The sequence below is a fragment of the Schistocerca gregaria genome, unplaced genomic scaffold, assembly GCF_023897955.1.
Source record: "Schistocerca gregaria isolate iqSchGreg1 unplaced genomic scaffold, iqSchGreg1.2 ptg001165l, whole genome shotgun sequence".
Classification (NCBI taxonomy): domain Eukaryota; kingdom Metazoa; phylum Arthropoda; class Insecta; order Orthoptera; family Acrididae; genus Schistocerca; species Schistocerca gregaria.
Genome location: NW_026062496.1, coordinates 60,336 through 75,324, shown reverse-complemented (window position 1 = coordinate 75,324; position 14,989 = coordinate 60,336). Strand labels below are relative to the sequence as shown.

Here is a 14,989-nt window from a genome sequence, read left to right as displayed (position 1 = left end):
CCTTTAGAAGCAATCCAATGGCAGAAAGCGGCGTGGCCTCACTCTTTTCTGTAGTGTTTCCATTGCCAGCACATTAGCCGTTACGAAAGTGTATTAATTTTCTCCTAGACATGGCGTTGAACCCAACACCCTTTGGTTGAAAATCAAACGCTCTACCGACTGAGCTATCGTACAGCTGTGTGGCATGCGAGTGATTCGCATGACGTAATTACTGGCTTATGGCTCCAATGGCGACTTCACCGACTTCCCACTGACGCACCGCTGACGCTAGTTTTCTGTCGTCTTAAGTGGTCGACATACTTGCAAGTAGCTGCGAGATCTTAAGAAAAGAAACGCTGCACCATTGCTTTTTCCGCACTCGAATGACCGAATTGCGATTCTTAAAAAAGAGAGAAATGAATGTTGGCTCTGTCCAACGCTTCCAAGCACGTCTGTGTACTCACGAACTCGGCGTCGACGCGAGAAAATGACGGGAGCGCACTCGTGGGCCTGCGACGGCTTTCTGCAGTCCCAGCGTCAGTGAGAGGAGAACCGGTAGCCACAGTAAGCAGCAGCCGTCGCGACACTCAGTATTGTTAAACGGAAATTTTCGTCTTGTTGAAGATGGCGCCATCGGTTTGCAACCGCGTTCACGTGTGTGAAAATATTTGCTCCTCTTTACGCAAAATCGCACGCAGCCGGTAGGATTCGAACCTACGCTCCCAGAGGGAATCTAACTTCGAATCAGACGCCTTAACCACTCGGCCACGACTGCCCGTAGGTCGAGGTTCTCCGACACATGCAACTTCTGCGGTTTAAAGCTATGTGGCATCAGAAAACGGCGTAGCTGCATTCTTTTCCGTAGTGTTTCCACCGCTACCAGAGGAATCGCTACCAAAGTATTAAAATTTCCGCCCGAACAGGGACTTGAACCCTGGACCCTTAGGTTAAAAGCCTAATGCTCTACCGACTGAGCTATCCGGGCTCACACGACAGTAGAGAACATCCCACGATGCACAGCTGTACATTGACTCATGTCCTTCACAGCTGTGCTATCGCTGCATGGAGCTGTTACTAATTAAACGTCGCCTGAATGCTGTCTACAAACGTGTCGCGCTAAGCTCGTAGCAGACTATCGAAGAATGCTGACACACGATGCAAAAACAAACCGCAGCAGTCGTTAGGTCTCATACGTTGGAGTAGAGGATTTACGTGTTTTGTCGACACTCACTGAGTAATTGGAAATTTCACAAGCATTTCGAATGCAATGCTTCCCACGTTTTCGCTCATTTCACGGTTCCGTTGGAGACGTTCTTCACCTCCTGACACAAAAAAAGGAACGCAGTCGGTAGGACTTTTCGTATTTTCTTACTTCTCAGGGAGTTGCCTACTGTGTTCCTCTTACGGCAAGCACTAGACAACCTGAACAGTTACAGGATAGAGTCATTTTTGTTATCGGCTGTACCTACATCATCACAGACTCGGAGCAATTCCATTGGCATCAGCTTCAAAACATACGCTTGCCGAAACCCGGGATCGAACCAGGGACCTTTAGATCTTCAGTCTAACGCTCTCCCAACTGAGCTATTTCGGCTCACACCTAAGTCCGCAGATTTGCGCGTCTTCGTTAACCTCTGAATCGCCGCCAATTTCACAGTCATCTTCGTCTGATAAGACATAGGGACGCTGAAAGGCGAGCAGCAGATGCAGTGAAGTACCACACACATTTCTTCTGATTCCATCATCGTAAGAAGCAAACATGTCGACTCGATTCATGTAATATTGACTTCGCTTTCTCTAGAAAACCTATGCTATATCGATGCCACGTGCAACTCGTGTGCAGAGAACGAGACACAAGAAGGAGTGAGCCTCTCTACCATGTGAGAGGCAGTATCTAGCAGATACACACGCTAAAACATTTGACTTGCGTTAGCTCATAAATTGCTACACGTAACTGTCTGCAAGCTAAAATGGACACATCTGCACTGCCCAGAGAGGCGACACTTGCACTCACACCTGGTGGACGGCAGTGTGACGAGGCGATGAGCTGTGGCTTCTGGGTGCCACTGTAGCGCTGCAGCCAATAATACTGCACATTGCCGGCGACCCACGTGTTTAGTAGTGACGCAACTGCTAGAATGCAGCTGAACGCCCATCTTTTGAGAGCTACAAAATTTCCGCAGTCGGCAGGACTCGAACCTACGCTCCCAGAGGGAATCTGATTTCAAGTCAGACGCCTTAACCACTCGGCCACGACTGCCGGTAGCAGTAGCGTCTTCCGACACGTGAAAGTGCACCTTTAGAAGCAATCCAATGGCAGAAAGCGGCGTGGCCTCACTCTTTTCTGTAGTGTTTCCATTGCCAGCACATTAGCCGTTACGAAAGTGTATTAATTTTCTCCTAGACATGGCGTTGAACCCAACACCCTTTGGTTGAAAATCAAACGCTCTACCGACTGAGCTATCGTACAGCTGTGTGGCATGCGAGTGATTCGCATGACGTAATTACTGGCTTATGGCTCCAATGGCGACTTCACCGACTTCCCACTGACGCACCGCTGACGCTAGTTTTCTGTCGTCTTAAGTGGTCGACATACTTGCAAGTAGCTGCGAGATCTTAAGAAAAGAAACGCTGCACCATTGCTTTTTCCGCACTCGAATGACCGAATTGCGATTCTTAAAAAAGAGAGAAATGAATGTTGGCTCTGTCCAACGCTTCCAAGCACGTCTGTGTACTCACGAACTCGGCGTCGACGCGAGAAAATGACGGGAGCGCACTCGTGGGCCTGCGACGGCTTTCTGCAGTCCCAGCGTCAGTGAGAGGAGAACCGGTAGCCACAGTAAGCAGCAGCCGTCGCGACACTCAGTATTGTTAAACGGAAATTTTCGTCTTGTTGAAGATGGCGCCATCGGTTTGCAACCGCGTTCACGTGTGTGAAAATATTTGCTCCTCTTTACGCAAAATCGCACGCAGCCGGTAGGATTCGAACCTACGCTCCCAGAGGGAATCTGATTTCGAGTCAGACGCCTTAACCACTCGGCCACGACTGCCCGTAGGTCGAAGTTCTCCGACACATGCAACTTCTACGGTTTAAAGCTATGTGGCATCAGAAAACGGCGTAGCTGCATTCTTTTCCGTAGTGTTTCCACCGCTACCAGAGGAATCGCTACCAAAGTATTAAAATTTCCGCCCGAACAGGGACTTGAACCCTGGACCCTTAGGTTAAAAGCCTAATGCTCTACCGACTGAGCTATCCGGGCTCACACGACAGTAGAGAACATCCCACGATGCACAGCTGTACATTGACTCATGTCCTTCACAGCTGTGCTATCGCTGCATGGAGCTGTTACTAATTAAACGTCGCCTGAATGCTGTCTACAAACGTGTCGCGCTAAGCTCGTAGCAGACTATCGAAGAATGCTGACACACGATGCAAAAACAAACCGCAGCAGTCGTTAGGTCTCATACGTTGGAGTAGAGGATTTACGTGTTTTGTCGACACTCACTGAGTAATTGGAAATTTCACAAGCATTTCGAATGCAATGCTTCCCACGTTTTCGCTCATTTCACGGTTCCGTTGGAGACGTTCTTCACCTCCTGACACAAAAAAAGGAACGCAGTCGGTAGGACTTTTCGTATTTTCTTACTTCTCAGGGAGTTGCCTACTGTGTTCCTCTTACGGCAAGCACTAGACAACCTGAACAGTTACAGGATAGAGTCATTTTTGTTATCGGCTGTACCTACATCATCACAGACTCGGAGCAATTCCATTGGCATCAGCTTCAAAACATACGCTTGCCGAAACCCGGGATCGAACCAGGGACCTTTAGATCTTCAGTCTAACGCTCTCCCAACTGAGCTATTTCGGCTCACACCTAAGTCCGCAGATTTGCGCGTCTTCGTTAACCTCTGAATCGCCGCCAATTTCACAGTCATCTTCGTCTGATAAGACATAGGGACGCTGAAAGGCGAGCAGCAGATGCAGTGAAGTACCACACACATTTCTTCTGATTCCATCATCGTAAGAAGCAAACATGTCGACTCGATTCATGTAATATTGACTTCGCTTTCTCTAGAAAACCTATGCTATATCGATGCCACGTGCAACTCGTGTGCAGAGAACGAGACACAAGAAGGAGTGAGCCTCTCTACCATGTGAGAGGCAGTATCTAGCAGATACACACGCTAAAACATTTGACTTGCGTTAGCTCATAAATTGCTACACGTAACTGTCTGCAAGCTAAAATGGACACATCTGCACTGCCCAGAGAGGCGACACTTGCACTCACACCTGGTGGACGGCAGTGTGACGAGGCGATGAGCTGTGGCTTCTGGGTGCCACTGTAGCGCTGCAGCCAATAATACTGCACATTGCCGGCGACCCACGTGTTTAGTAGTGACGCAACTGCTAGAATGCAGCTGAACGCCCATCTTTTGAGAGCTACAAAATTTCCGCAGTCGGCAGGACTCGAACCTACGCTCCCAGAGGGAATCTGATTTCAAGTAGACGCCTTAACCACTCGGCCACGACTGCCGGTAGCAGTAGCGTCTTCCGACACGTGAAAGTGCACCTTTAGAAGCAATCCAATGGCAGAAAGCGGCGTGGCCTCACTCTTTTCTGTAGTGTTTCCATTGCCAGCACATTAGCCGTTACGAAAGTGTATTAATTTTCTCCTAGACATGGCGTTGAACCCAACACCCTTTGGTTGAAAATCAAACGCTCTACCGACTGAGCTATCGTACAGCTGTGTGGCATGCGAGTGATTCGCATGACGTAATTACTGGCTTATGGCTCCAATGGCGACTTCACCGACTTCCCACTGACGCACCGCTGACGCTAGTTTTCTGTCGTCTTAAGTGGTCGACATACTTGCAAGTAGCTGCGAGATCTTAAGAAAAGAAACGCTGCACCATTGCTTTTTCCGCACTCGAATGACCGAATTGCGATTCTTAAAAAAGAGAGAAATGAATGTTGGCTCTGTCCAACGCTTCCAAGCACGTCTGTGTACTCACGAACTCGGCGTCGACGCGAGAAAATGACGGGAGCGCACTCGTGGGCCTGCGACGGCTTTCTGCAGTCCCAGCGTCAGTGAGAGGAGAACCGGTAGCCACAGTAAGCAGCAGCCGTCGCGACACTCAGTATTGTTAAACGGAAATTTTCGTCTTGTTGAAGATGGCGCCATCGGTTTGCAACCGCGTTCACGTGTGTGAAAATATTTGCTCCTCTTTACGCAAAATCGCACGCAGCCGGTAGGATTCGAACCTACGCTCCCAGAGGGAATCTGATTTCGAGTCAGACGCCTTAACCACTCGGCCACGACTGCCCGTAGGTCGAAGTTCTCCGACACATGCAACTTCTACGGTTTAAAGCTATGTGGCATCAGAAAACGGCGTAGCTGCATTCTTTTCCGTAGTGTTTCCACCGCTACCAGAGGAATCGCTACCAAAGTATTAAAATTTCCGCCCGAACAGGGACTTGAACCCTGGACCCTTAGGTTAAAAGCCTAATGCTCTACCGACTGAGCTATCCGGGCTCACACGACAGTAGAGAACATCCCACGATGCACAGCTGTACATTGACTCATGTCCTTCACAGCTGTGCTATCGCTGCATGGAGCTGTTACTAATTAAACGTCGCCTGAATGCTGTCTACAAACGTGTCGCGCTAAGCTCGTAGCAGACTATCGAAGAATGCTGACACACGATGCAAAAACAAACCGCAGCAGTCGTTAGGTCTCATACGTTGGAGTAGAGGATTTACGTGTTTTGTCGACACTCACTGAGTAATTGGAAATTTCACAAGCATTTCGAATGCAATGCTTCCCACGTTTTCGCTCATTTCACGGTTCCGTTGGAGACGTTCTTCACCTCCTGACACAAAAAAAGGAACGCAGTCGGTAGGACTTTTCGTATTTTCTTACTTCTCAGGGAGTTGCCTACTGTGTTCCTCTTACGGCAAGCACTAGACAACCTGAACAGTTACAGGATAGAGTCATTTTTGTTATCGGCTGTACCTACATCATCACAGACTCGGAGCAATTCCATTGGCATCAGCTTCAAAACATACGCTTGCCGAAACCCGGGATCGAACCAGGGACCTTTAGATCTTCAGTCTAACGCTCTCCCAACTGAGCTATTTCGGCTCACACCTAAGTCCGCAGATTTGCGCGTCTTCGTTAACCTCTGAATCGCCGCCAATTTCACAGTCATCTTCGTCTGATAAGACATAGGGACGCTGAAAGGCGAGCAGCAGATGCAGTGAAGTACCACACACATTTCTTCTGATTCCATCATCGTAAGAAGCAAACATGTCGACTCGATTCATGTAATATTGACTTCGCTTTCTCTAGAAAACCTATGCTATATCGATGCCACGTGCAACTCGTGTGCAGAGAACGAGACACAAGAAGGAGTGAGCCTCTCTACCATGTGAGAGGCAGTATCTAGCAGATACACACGCTAAAACATTTGACTTGCGTTAGCTCATAAATTGCTACACGTAACTGTCTGCAAGCTAAAATGGACACATCTGCACTGCCCAGAGAGGCGACACTTGCACTCACACCTGGTGGACGGCAGTGTGACGAGGCGATGAGCTGTGGCTTCTGGGTGCCACTGTAGCGCTGCAGCCAATAATACTGCACATTGCCGGCGACCCACGTGTTTAGTAGTGACGCAACTGCTAGAATGCAGCTGAACGCCCATCTTTTGAGAGCTACAAAATTTCCGCAGTCGGCAGGACTCGAACCTACGCTCCCAGAGGGAATCTGATTTCAAGTCAGACGCCTTAACCACTCGGCCACGACTGCCGGTAGCAGTAGCGTCTTCCGACACGTGAAAGTGCACCTTTAGAAGCAATCCAATGGCAGAAAGCGGCGTGGCCTCACTCTTTTCTGTAGTGTTTCCATTGCCAGCACATTAGCCGTTACGAAAGTGTATTAATTTTCTCCTAGACATGGCGTTGAACCCAACACCCTTTGGTTGAAAATCAAACGCTCTACCGACTGAGCTATCGTACAGCTGTGTGGCATGCGAGTGATTCGCATGACGTAATTACTGGCTTATGGCTCCAATGGCGACTTCACCGACTTCCCACTGACGCACCGCTGACGCTAGTTTTCTGTCGTCTTAAGTGGTCGACATACTTGCAAGTAGCTGCGAGATCTTAAGAAAAGAAACGCTGCACCATTGCTTTTTCCGCACTCGAATGACCGAATTGCGATTCTTAAAAAAGAGAGAAATGAATGTTGGCTCTGTCCAACGCTTCCAAGCACGTCTGTGTACTCACGAACTCGGCGTCGACGCGAGAAAATGACGGGAGCGCACTCGTGGGCCTGCGACGGCTTTCTGCAGTCCCAGCGTCAGTGAGAGGAGAACCGGTAGCCACAGTAAGCAGCAGCCGTCGCGACACTCAGTATTGTTAAACGGAAATTTTCGTCTTGTTGAAGATGGCGCCATCGGTTTGCAACCGCGTTCACGTGTGTGAAAATATTTGCTCCTCTTTACGCAAAATCGCACGCAGCCGGTAGGATTCGAACCTACGCTCCCAGAGGGAATCTGATTTCGAGTCAGACGCCTTAACCACTCGGCCACGACTGCCCGTAGGTCGAAGTTCTCCGACACATGCAACTTCTACGGTTTAAAGCTATGTGGCATCAGAAAACGGCGTAGCTGCATTCTTTTCCGTAGTGTTTCCACCGCTACCAGAGGAATCGCTACCAAAGTATTAAAATTTCCGCCCGAACAGGGACTTGAACCCTGGACCCTTAGGTTAAAAGCCTAATGCTCTACCGACTGAGCTATCCGGGCTCACACGACAGTAGAGAACATCCCACGATGCACAGCTGTACATTGACTCATGTCCTTCACAGCTGTGCTATCGCTGCATGGAGCTGTTACTAATTAAACGTCGCCTGAATGCTGTCTACAAACGTGTCGCGCTAAGCTCGTAGCAGACTATCGAAGAATGCTGACACACGATGCAAAAACAAACCGCAGCAGTCGTTAGGTCTCATACGTTGGAGTAGAGGATTTACGTGTTTTGTCGACACTCACTGAGTAATTGGAAATTTCACAAGCATTTCGAATGCAATGCTTCCCACGTTTTCGCTCATTTCACGGTTCCGTTGGAGACGTTCTTCACCTCCTGACACAAAAAAAGGAACGCAGTCGGTAGGACTTTTCGTATTTTCTTACTTCTCAGGGAGTTGCCTACTGTGTTCCTCTTACGGCAAGCACTAGACAACCTGAACAGTTACAGGATAGAGTCATTTTTGTTATCGGCTGTACCTACATCATCACAGACTCGGAGCAATTCCATTGGCATCAGCTTCAAAACATACGCTTGCCGAAACCCGGGATCGAACCAGGGACCTTTAGATCTTCAGTCTAACGCTCTCCCAACTGAGCTATTTCGGCTCACACCTAAGTCCGCAGATTTGCGCGTCTTCGTTAACCTCTGAATCGCCGCCAATTTCACAGTCATCTTCGTCTGATAAGACATAGGGACGCTGAAAGGCGAGCAGCAGATGCAGTGAAGTACCACACACATTTCTTCTGATTCCATCATCGTAAGAAGCAAACATGTCGACTCGATTCATGTAATATTGACTTCGCTTTCTCTAGAAAACCTATGCTATATCGATGCCACGTGCAACTCGTGTGCAGAGAACGAGACACAAGAAGGAGTGAGCCTCTCTACCATGTGAGAGGCAGTATCTAGCAGATACACACGCTAAAACATTTGACTTGCGTTAGCTCATAAATTGCTACACGTAACTGTCTGCAAGCTAAAATGGACACATCTGCACTGCCCAGAGAGGCGACACTTGCACTCACACCTGGTGGACGGCAGTGTGACGAGGCGATGAGCTGTGGCTTCTGGGTGCCACTGTAGCGCTGCAGCCAATAATACTGCACATTGCCGGCGACCCACGTGTTTAGTAGTGACGCAACTGCTAGAATGCAGCTGAACGCCCATCTTTTGAGAGCTACAAAATTTCCGCAGTCGGCAGGACTCGAACCTACGCTCCCAGAGGGAATCTGATTTCAAGTCAGACGCCTTAACCACTCGGCCACGACTGCCGGTAGCAGTAGCGTCTTCCGACACGTGAAAGTGCACCTTTAGAAGCAATCCAATGGCAGAAAGCGGCGTGGCCTCACTCTTTTCTGTAGTGTTTCCATTGCCAGCACATTAGCCGTTACGAAAGTGTATTAATTTTCTCCTAGACATGGCGTTGAACCCAACACCCTTTGGTTGAAAATCAAACGCTCTACCGACTGAGCTATCGTACAGCTGTGTGGCATGCGAGTGATTCGCATGACGTAATTACTGGCTTATGGCTCCAATGGCGACTTCACCGACTTCCCACTGACGCACCGCTGACGCTAGTTTTCTGTCGTCTTAAGTGGTCGACATACTTGCAAGTAGCTGCGAGATCTTAAGAAAAGAAACGCTGCACCATTGCTTTTTCCGCACTCGAATGACCGAATTGCGATTCTTAAAAAAGAGAGAAATGAATGTTGGCTCTGTCCAACGCTTCCAAGCACGTCTGTGTACTCACGAACTCGGCGTCGACGCGAGAAAATGACGGGAGCGCACTCGTGGGCCTGCGACGGCTTTCTGCAGTCCCAGCGTCAGTGAGAGGAGAACCGGTAGCCACAGTAAGCAGCAGCCGTCGCGACACTCAGTATTGTTAAACGGAAATTTTCGTCTTGTTGAAGATGGCGCCATCGGTTTGCAACCGCGTTCACGTGTGTGAAAATATTTGCTCCTCTTTACGCAAAATCGCACGCAGCCGGTAGGATTCGAACCTACGCTCCCAGAGGGAATCTAACTTCGAATCAGACGCCTTAACCACTCGGCCACGACTGCCCGTAGGTCGAGGTTCTCCGACACATGCAACTTCTGCGGTTTAAAGCTATGTGGCATCAGAAAACGGCGTAGCTGCATTCTTTTCCGTAGTGTTTCCACCGCTACCAGAGGAATCGCTACCAAAGTATTAAAATTTCCGCCCGAACAGGGACTTGAACCCTGGACCCTTAGGTTAAAAGCCTAATGCTCTACCGACTGAGCTATCCGGGCTCACACGACAGTAGAGAACATCCCACGATGCACAGCTGTACATTGACTCATGTCCTTCACAGCTGTGCTATCGCTGCATGGAGCTGTTACTAATTAAACGTCGCCTGAATGCTGTCTACAAACGTGTCGCGCTAAGCTCGTAGCAGACTATCGAAGAATGCTGACACACGATGCAAAAACAAACCGCAGCAGTCGTTAGGTCTCATACGTTGGAGTAGAGGATTTACGTGTTTTGTCGACACTCACTGAGTAATTGGAAATTTCACAAGCATTTCGAATGCAATGCTTCCCACGTTTTCGCTCATTTCACGGTTCCGTTGGAGACGTTCTTCACCTCCTGACACAAAAAAAGGAACGCAGTCGGTAGGACTTTTCGTATTTTCTTACTTCTCAGGGAGTTGCCTACTGTGTTCCTCTTACGGCAAGCACTAGACAACCTGAACAGTTACAGGATAGAGTCATTTTTGTTATCGGCTGTACCTACATCATCACAGACTCGGAGCAATTCCATTGGCATCAGCTTCAAAACATACGCTTGCCGAAACCCGGGATCGAACCAGGGACCTTTAGATCTTCAGTCTAACGCTCTCCCAACTGAGCTATTTCGGCTCACACCTAAGTCCGCAGATTTGCGCGTCTTCGTTAACCTCTGAATCGCCGCCAATTTCACAGTCATCTTCGTCTGATAAGACATAGGGACGCTGAAAGGCGAGCAGCAGATGCAGTGAAGTACCACACACATTTCTTCTGATTCCATCATCGTAAGAAGCAAACATGTCGACTCGATTCATGTAATATTGACTTCGCTTTCTCTAGAAAACCTATGCTATATCGATGCCACGTGCAACTCGTGTGCAGAGAACGAGACACAAGAAGGAGTGAGCCTCTCTACCATGTGAGAGGCAGTATCTAGCAGATACACACGCTAAAACATTTGACTTGCGTTAGCTCATAAATTGCTACACGTAACTGTCTGCAAGCTAAAATGGACACATCTGCACTGCCCAGAGAGGCGACACTTGCACTCACACCTGGTGGACGGCAGTGTGACGAGGCGATGAGCTGTGGCTTCTGGGTGCCACTGTAGCGCTGCAGCCAATAATACTGCACATTGCCGGCGACCCACGTGTTTAGTAGTGACGCAACTGCTAGAATGCAGCTGAACGCCCATCTTTTGAGAGCTACAAAATTTCCGCAGTCGGCAGGACTCGAACCTACGCTCCCAGAGGGAATCTGATTTCAAGTCAGACGCCTTAACCACTCGGCCACGACTGCCGGTAGCAGTAGCGTCTTCCGACACGTGAAAGTGCACCTTTAGAAGCAATCCAATGGCAGAAAGCGGCGTGGCCTCACTCTTTTCTGTAGTGTTTCCATTGCCAGCACATTAGCCGTTACGAAAGTGTATTAATTTTCTCCTAGACATGGCGTTGAACCCAACACCCTTTGGTTGAAAATCAAACGCTCTACCGACTGAGCTATCGTACAGCTGTGTGGCATGCGAGTGATTCGCATGACGTAATTACTGGCTTATGGCTCCAATGGCGACTTCACCGACTTCCCACTGACGCTAGTTTTCTGTCGTCTTAAGTGGTCGACATACTTGCAAGTAGCTGCGAGATCTTAAGAAAAGAAACGCTGCACCATTGCTTTTTCCGCACTCGAATGACCGAATTGCGATTCTTAAAAAAGAGAGAAATGAATGTTGGCTCTGTCCAACGCTTCCAAGCACGTCTGTGTACTCACGAACTCGGCGTCGACGCGAGAAAATGACGGGAGCGCACTCGTGGGCCTGCGACGGCTTTCTGCAGTCCCAGCGTCAGTGAGAGGAGAACCGGTAGCCACAGTAAGCAGCAGCCGTCGCGACACTCAGTATTGTTAAACGGAAATTTTCGTCTTGTTGAAGATGGCGCCATCGGTTTGCAACCGCGTTCACGTGTGTGAAAATATTTGCTCCTCTTTACGCAAAATCGCACGCAGCCGGTAGGATTCGAACCTACGCTCCCAGAGGGAATCTGATTTCGAGTCAGACGCCTTAACCACTCGGCCACGACTGCCCGTAGGTCGAAGTTCTCCGACACATGCAACTTCTACGGTTTAAAGCTATGTGGCATCAGAAAACGGCGTAGCTGCATTCTTTTCCGTAGTGTTTCCACCGCTACCAGAGGAATCGCTACCAAAGTATTAAAATTTCCGCCCGAACAGGGACTTGAACCCTGGACCCTTAGGTTAAAAGCCTAATGCTCTACCGACTGAGCTATCCGGGCTCACACGACAGTAGAGAACATCCCACGATGCACAGCTGTACATTGACTCATGTCCTTCACAGCTGTGCTATCGCTGCATGGAGCTGTTACTAATTAAACGTCGCCTGAATGCTGTCTACAAACGTGTCGCGCTAAGCTCGTAGCAGACTATCGAAGAATGCTGACACACGATGCAAAAACAAACCGCAGCAGTCGTTAGGTCTCATACGTTGGAGTAGAGGATTTACGTGTTTTGTCGACACTCACTGAGTAATTGGAAATTTCACAAGCATTTCGAATGCAATGCTTCCCACGTTTTCGCTCATTTCACGGTTCCGTTGGAGACGTTCTTCACCTCCTGACACAAAAAAAGGAACGCAGTCGGTAGGACTTTTCGTATTTTCTTACTTCTCAGGGAGTTGCCTACTGTGTTCCTCTTACGGCAAGCACTAGACAACCTGAACAGTTACAGGATAGAGTCATTTTTGTTATCGGCTGTACCTACATCATCACAGACTCGGAGCAATTCCATTGGCATCAGCTTCAAAACATACACTTGCCGAAACCCGGGATCGAACCAGGGACCTTTAGATCTTCAGTCTAACGCTCTCCCAACTGAGCTATTTCGGCTCACACCTAAGTCCGCAGATTTGCGCGTCTTCGTTAACCTCTGAATCGCCGCCAATTTCACAGTCATCTTCGTCTGATAAGACATAGGGACGCTGAAAGGCGAGCAGCAGATGCAGTGAAGTACCACACACATTTCTTCTGATTCCATCATCGTAAGAAGCAAACATGTCGACTCGATTCATGTAATATTGACTTCGCTTTCTCTAGAAAACCTATGCTATATCGATGCCACGTGCAACTCGTGTGCAGAGAACGAGACACAAGAAGGAGTGAGCCTCTCTACCATGTGAGAGGCAGTATCTAGCAGATACACACGCTAAAACATTTGACTTGCGTTAGCTCATAAATTGCTACACGTAACTGTCTGCAAGCTAAAATGGACACATCTGCACTGCCCAGAGAGGCGACACTTGCACTCACACCTGGTGGACGGCAGTGTGACGAGGCGATGAGCTGTGGCTTCTGGGTGCCACTGTAGCGCTGCAGCCAATAATACTGCACATTGCCGGCGACCCACGTGTTTAGTAGTGACGCAACTGCTAGAATGCAGCTGAACGCCCATCTTTTGAGAGCTACAAAATTTCCGCAGTCGGCAGGACTCGAACCTACGCTCCCAGAGGGAATCTGATTTCAAGTCAGACGCCTTAACCACTCGGCCACGACTGCCGGTAGCAGTAGCGTCTTCCGACACGTGAAAGTGCACCTTTAGAAGCAATCCAATGGCAGAAAGCGGCGTGGCCTCACTCTTTTCTGTAGTGTTTCCATTGCCAGCACATTAGCCGTTACGAAAGTGTATTAATTTTCTCCTAGACATGGCGTTGAACCCAACACCCTTTGGTTGAAAATCAAACGCTCTACCGACTGAGCTATCGTACAGCTGTGTGGCATGCGAGTGATTCGCATGACGTAATTACTGGCTTATGGCTCCAATGGCGACTTCACCGACTTCCCACTGACGCACCGCTGACGCTAGTTTTCTGTCGTCTTAAGTGGTCGACATACTTGCAAGTAGCTGCGAGATCTTAAGAAAAGAAACGCTGCACCATTGCTTTTTCCGCACTCGAATGACCGAATTGCGATTCTTAAAAAAGAGAGAAATGAATGTTGGCTCTGTCCAACGCTTCCAAGCACGTCTGTGTACTCACGAACTCGGCGTCGACGCGAGAAAATGACGGGAGCGCACTCGTGGGCCTGCGACGGCTTTCTGCAGTCCCAGCGTCAGTGAGAGGAGAACCGGTAGCCACAGTAAGCAGCAGCCGTCGCGACACTCAGTATTGTTAAACGGAAATTTTCGTCTTGTTGAAGATGGCGCCATCGGTTTGCAACCGCGTTCACGTGTGTGAAAATATTTGCTCCTCTTTACGCAAAATCGCACGCAGCCGGTAGGATTCGAACCTACGCTCCCAGAGGGAATCTAATTTCGAATCAGACGCCTTAACCACTCGGCCACGACTGCCCGTAGGTCGAGGTTCTCCGACACATGCAACTTCTGCGGTTTAAAGCTATGTGGCATCAGAAAACGGCGTAGCTGCATTCTTTTCCGTAGTGTTTCCACCGCTACCAGAGGAATCGCTACCAAAGTATTAAAATTTCCGCCCGAACAGGGACTTGAACCCTGGACCCTTAGGTTAAAAGCCTAATGCTCTACCGACTGAGCTATCCGGGCTCACACGACAGTAGAGAACATCCCACGATGCACAGCTGTACATTGACTCATGTCCTTCACAGCTGTGCTATCGCTGCATGGAGCTGTTACTAATTAAACGTCGCCTGAATGCTGTCTACAAACGTGTCGCGCTAAGCTCGTAGCAGACTATCGAAGAATGCTGACACACGATGCAAAAACAAACCGCAGCAGTCGTTAGGTCTCATACGTTGGAGTAGAGGATTTACGTGTTTTGTCGACACTCACTGAGTAATTGGAAATTTCACAAGCATTTCGAATGCAATGCTTCCCACGTTTTCGCTCATTTCACGGTTCCGTTGGAGACGTTCTTCACCTCCTGACACAAAAAAAGGAACGCAGTCGGTAGGACTTTTCGTATTTTCTTAC

At 49.0% G+C, this 14,989-nt stretch overlaps 26 non-coding genes across 26 annotated transcripts; all 26 read right to left on the bottom strand.

Moving 5' to 3' along the window:
* Positions 1–672: 672 nt before the first annotated feature.
* Positions 673–754, bottom strand: Trnas-cga (transfer RNA serine (anticodon CGA)). The gene has a single exon. It is a non-coding gene; the product is annotated as a tRNA-Ser (tRNA).
* A 137-nt stretch (positions 755–891) lies between these two features.
* Trnak-uuu (transfer RNA lysine (anticodon UUU)) lies at positions 892–964 on the bottom strand. Its single transcript has one exon. It is a non-coding gene; the product is annotated as a tRNA-Lys (tRNA).
* Positions 965–1,500: 536 nt separating this feature from the next.
* Trnaf-gaa (transfer RNA phenylalanine (anticodon GAA)) lies at positions 1,501–1,573 on the bottom strand. The gene has a single exon. It is a non-coding gene; the product is annotated as a tRNA-Phe (tRNA).
* Positions 1,574–2,157: 584 nt separating this feature from the next.
* Trnas-uga (transfer RNA serine (anticodon UGA)) lies at positions 2,158–2,239 on the bottom strand. The gene has a single exon. It is a non-coding gene; the product is annotated as a tRNA-Ser (tRNA).
* A 708-nt stretch (positions 2,240–2,947) lies between these two features.
* Trnas-cga (transfer RNA serine (anticodon CGA)) lies at positions 2,948–3,029 on the bottom strand. Its single transcript has one exon. It is a non-coding gene; the product is annotated as a tRNA-Ser (tRNA).
* A 137-nt stretch (positions 3,030–3,166) lies between these two features.
* Positions 3,167–3,239, bottom strand: Trnak-uuu (transfer RNA lysine (anticodon UUU)). Its single transcript has one exon. It is a non-coding gene; the product is annotated as a tRNA-Lys (tRNA).
* Positions 3,240–3,775: 536 nt separating this feature from the next.
* On the bottom strand, positions 3,776–3,848 carry Trnaf-gaa (transfer RNA phenylalanine (anticodon GAA)). Its single transcript has one exon. It is a non-coding gene; the product is annotated as a tRNA-Phe (tRNA).
* Positions 3,849–4,432: 584 nt separating this feature from the next.
* Positions 4,433–4,513, bottom strand: Trnas-uga (transfer RNA serine (anticodon UGA)). The gene has a single exon. It is a non-coding gene; the product is annotated as a tRNA-Ser (tRNA).
* A 708-nt stretch (positions 4,514–5,221) lies between these two features.
* On the bottom strand, positions 5,222–5,303 carry Trnas-cga (transfer RNA serine (anticodon CGA)). The gene has a single exon. It is a non-coding gene; the product is annotated as a tRNA-Ser (tRNA).
* Positions 5,304–5,440: 137 nt separating this feature from the next.
* On the bottom strand, positions 5,441–5,513 carry Trnak-uuu (transfer RNA lysine (anticodon UUU)). Its single transcript has one exon. It is a non-coding gene; the product is annotated as a tRNA-Lys (tRNA).
* A 536-nt stretch (positions 5,514–6,049) lies between these two features.
* Trnaf-gaa (transfer RNA phenylalanine (anticodon GAA)) lies at positions 6,050–6,122 on the bottom strand. The gene has a single exon. It is a non-coding gene; the product is annotated as a tRNA-Phe (tRNA).
* Positions 6,123–6,706: 584 nt separating this feature from the next.
* Positions 6,707–6,788, bottom strand: Trnas-uga (transfer RNA serine (anticodon UGA)). The gene has a single exon. It is a non-coding gene; the product is annotated as a tRNA-Ser (tRNA).
* A 708-nt stretch (positions 6,789–7,496) lies between these two features.
* On the bottom strand, positions 7,497–7,578 carry Trnas-cga (transfer RNA serine (anticodon CGA)). The gene has a single exon. It is a non-coding gene; the product is annotated as a tRNA-Ser (tRNA).
* Positions 7,579–7,715: 137 nt separating this feature from the next.
* Trnak-uuu (transfer RNA lysine (anticodon UUU)) lies at positions 7,716–7,788 on the bottom strand. Its single transcript has one exon. It is a non-coding gene; the product is annotated as a tRNA-Lys (tRNA).
* A 536-nt stretch (positions 7,789–8,324) lies between these two features.
* On the bottom strand, positions 8,325–8,397 carry Trnaf-gaa (transfer RNA phenylalanine (anticodon GAA)). Its single transcript has one exon. It is a non-coding gene; the product is annotated as a tRNA-Phe (tRNA).
* Positions 8,398–8,981: 584 nt separating this feature from the next.
* On the bottom strand, positions 8,982–9,063 carry Trnas-uga (transfer RNA serine (anticodon UGA)). The gene has a single exon. It is a non-coding gene; the product is annotated as a tRNA-Ser (tRNA).
* A 708-nt stretch (positions 9,064–9,771) lies between these two features.
* Positions 9,772–9,853, bottom strand: Trnas-cga (transfer RNA serine (anticodon CGA)). Its single transcript has one exon. It is a non-coding gene; the product is annotated as a tRNA-Ser (tRNA).
* A 137-nt stretch (positions 9,854–9,990) lies between these two features.
* Positions 9,991–10,063, bottom strand: Trnak-uuu (transfer RNA lysine (anticodon UUU)). Its single transcript has one exon. It is a non-coding gene; the product is annotated as a tRNA-Lys (tRNA).
* Positions 10,064–10,599: 536 nt separating this feature from the next.
* On the bottom strand, positions 10,600–10,672 carry Trnaf-gaa (transfer RNA phenylalanine (anticodon GAA)). Its single transcript has one exon. It is a non-coding gene; the product is annotated as a tRNA-Phe (tRNA).
* A 584-nt stretch (positions 10,673–11,256) lies between these two features.
* Positions 11,257–11,338, bottom strand: Trnas-uga (transfer RNA serine (anticodon UGA)). The gene has a single exon. It is a non-coding gene; the product is annotated as a tRNA-Ser (tRNA).
* Positions 11,339–12,035: 697 nt separating this feature from the next.
* Positions 12,036–12,117, bottom strand: Trnas-cga (transfer RNA serine (anticodon CGA)). Its single transcript has one exon. It is a non-coding gene; the product is annotated as a tRNA-Ser (tRNA).
* Positions 12,118–12,254: 137 nt separating this feature from the next.
* Positions 12,255–12,327, bottom strand: Trnak-uuu (transfer RNA lysine (anticodon UUU)). Its single transcript has one exon. It is a non-coding gene; the product is annotated as a tRNA-Lys (tRNA).
* Positions 12,328–12,863: 536 nt separating this feature from the next.
* Trnaf-gaa (transfer RNA phenylalanine (anticodon GAA)) lies at positions 12,864–12,936 on the bottom strand. The gene has a single exon. It is a non-coding gene; the product is annotated as a tRNA-Phe (tRNA).
* Positions 12,937–13,520: 584 nt separating this feature from the next.
* On the bottom strand, positions 13,521–13,602 carry Trnas-uga (transfer RNA serine (anticodon UGA)). Its single transcript has one exon. It is a non-coding gene; the product is annotated as a tRNA-Ser (tRNA).
* Positions 13,603–14,310: 708 nt separating this feature from the next.
* Positions 14,311–14,392, bottom strand: Trnas-cga (transfer RNA serine (anticodon CGA)). Its single transcript has one exon. It is a non-coding gene; the product is annotated as a tRNA-Ser (tRNA).
* Positions 14,393–14,529: 137 nt separating this feature from the next.
* Positions 14,530–14,602, bottom strand: Trnak-uuu (transfer RNA lysine (anticodon UUU)). The gene has a single exon. It is a non-coding gene; the product is annotated as a tRNA-Lys (tRNA).
* Between the last annotated feature and the right edge of the window lie 387 nt (positions 14,603–14,989).